This window comes from Octopus bimaculoides, chromosome 10, assembly GCF_001194135.2.
Source record: "Octopus bimaculoides isolate UCB-OBI-ISO-001 chromosome 10, ASM119413v2, whole genome shotgun sequence".
NCBI classification, from domain to species: domain Eukaryota; kingdom Metazoa; phylum Mollusca; class Cephalopoda; order Octopoda; family Octopodidae; genus Octopus; species Octopus bimaculoides.
In genome coordinates this window covers 3,544,973-3,547,511 of record NC_068990.1, presented here as the reverse complement: position 1 = coordinate 3,547,511, position 2,539 = coordinate 3,544,973, and the positions used below count along the sequence as shown (strand labels likewise).

At 33.2% G+C, this 2,539-nt stretch overlaps 1 protein-coding gene across 4 annotated transcripts in view; it reads right to left on the bottom strand.

Moving 5' to 3' along the window:
- LOC106869052 (neuronal acetylcholine receptor subunit alpha-3) overlaps window positions 1–2,539 on the bottom strand; it is a 718,416-nt gene that overhangs the window by 411,138 nt on the left and 304,739 nt on the right. For all 4 annotated transcript variants that reach the window (XM_052971014.1, XM_052971015.1, XM_052971012.1 and 1 more), the window contains one exon: window positions 2,248–2,381. The gene's annotated coding sequence lies outside the window, so the exon portion shown is untranslated. The remainder of the gene's footprint in view (window positions 1–2,247; window positions 2,382–2,539) is intronic.

Genomic DNA, 2,539 nt, shown 5'->3' with positions numbered 1-2,539 from the left:
CAAAAACAACGAAAGCAAAATATGTTGCCAACAGGTCGAAACAATATTTATAGCCATATAGTTAGCAACGTAAATTAAGTTTTTCAATTCGCAAATACTCCTTGTTGATATATTCAGTATAATGTTTTCTTCCGGGAAGACACAAAATGATTTCAGAACACGAATTGTATTATTCATTTCCTACAAAAAAACGCACTTTGTAGTCACTCGACCTTTAAAAAATACCAGCTAAATATTTCTTAAATGAGAAATCAAAGATTTAAAGAAAAAAGACATTGGATAATGTCGCCCTACTAATGCTATCTTTGACAGAGATGGAGAGAGTATGGATGTATTGATTAGGAAAACTCATAGGTACTTAAACACAAAATACATGTGACTCCTGTTTCAGGTGAACATGATGCTGTATTATAAAGTTTTATGTCGGCGCACATCGTTGACGAAAGGCAATAACACTGACCGATGTCGACACCCATTTTTAGATATTTCAATCGATTCTCTTTCAACGAAAATTTCATTGCATAAAAGGTACCTTCTATTGCAGACAACATCAATCATACTTTATATAATTTCTGGAGATGTAGTCTTCGGATTTTTAACGCTAATTTCGAAGTGTGTTAAGTTTTCTGAAGCTTTATTTTATAAAAAGAAATAGAAAAGAAAATGAAAAAGAAAAGGAGTGGTAAAACAGAAAATGGAACGTAACGTTAATGCATGTATATATGTCAGAAAGCGGTGAAAAAATTACCAGTAAATCCCACTTCAGTTGTGCTAGCAAACAACGCCTCTAAAACTGTTAATATGCCGTAAGCTTCAATGTGTTTAAATTTAAAAAGCAGACGTCCTATGAATTTAGAATAAATGGAATTATTCAGTTCTACATTATTGAATTTGCTATTTATTGAAATGACTGTCGTCCATATTGGTGTTTGTCTTTATTGAAAATAACTATTAAATTATAAGAAATTTCTAAACCTACTATTTATCAATATCAATATTCAAATATATGTTCATATTACCAAGAAATGCTGTTGTGACTCCCCGAAAAATCGGTAAATCAATTATCATCAGTGCAATGAATATTCCATTAGGTAATGTGAAAACATCGCACAAAATTGAAAAATGAAAAACGTTTGTGATTCACCTACACATTACATACAACTCCCCCAGTTCATTCCTAAACACATTGATCTTTGACTTAAATCAGAATCAATATAAACATATTACATTATTTAAACACCACACACGCATAAACACACACGTGCACACACACACACACACACACACACACACACACACACACACACACACGCATTCAAATACACGTGCGCGCGTTTAAACTGGTTGTTTACATGGCAGTTTGCCGATATTGGTTTCTCAAAACAGTTTTGATAAGCTTGTAACGATGGAACTTGAAGGTAAACAGTTACCATTAGTAATAAATTAAATTTCTAATTTGACTGAATTCTCGATTCAGTCAGCGCAGGTTTAATAAAAGTACACACAACTTTATGAACTCGTAATGATATATATATATATATATATTCAAATATAAGAGGAACGCTACAAAGTGGTTTCCTTACATGCTGAAAGTAGACACCAAATCGTCTAACCACGAAAAATGCGTTCTCATTTAACGACGTGTTGGCCACAGTGAATGTATTTTCTTTAAGCGACCATTTACTGCTCGATAAATCTCTTACACGATGCCTTAGGAATACTGAGTGTAAACGCATATATGCACACGCACATATACACACATATATATGTTTATATGTATACATACCCACTCATACATAAACACATACATACATACATACGTGCATACATACATATATATATATATATACACACACACACTCATTTATATTCGTCCGTCTGCATGTGTGTACTTGTCCGTTTCTGTGCGGAGATGTGCAAGTGGTTTAGCAATACGTCATATCTATTTAAGAAAGTTAACTTTCTTTATGATAATATATACATACCACCCCTACATATATAGATACACACGCACGAATATATGTGGCTAGAGAGAGAAAGCGATGGTGGTTGTGGTGGTGGTTATAGAAAAATAGGAAGAGTGAGTGAGACTGGTCGAATAATACGCAAAGAGAAATAGGGCGAACGGGAAAGTAAATGTAAGAGTGATTTGATAAAATGCAACTTTTATCGATGAACAACCAACAGAAAAATATCTAAAATCCCGATTTGAATATTAGCAAGAGAAAAATATATTGTAACACTTACCGTTTTGACTGATTTCCCCGAATAACTTTTTGCTACTTCCGTTTGTAGTTTTATGTGTAAATATTACTTTTGCATATTTCCTCTGTGTGCCACAAGCAATGATGTTAATCTCCAAATTTGAATTATGAAAATGTCTGAAATAGAAAGGAAAACAAAAAAATAACAAAGTTGTCATTTTCTGGGCTACGTACGTACATACCTGCATATGTATGTGTATATATATAATATGCACAACACACACACACACACACACACATACACACACACACACACACACACACACACACACACA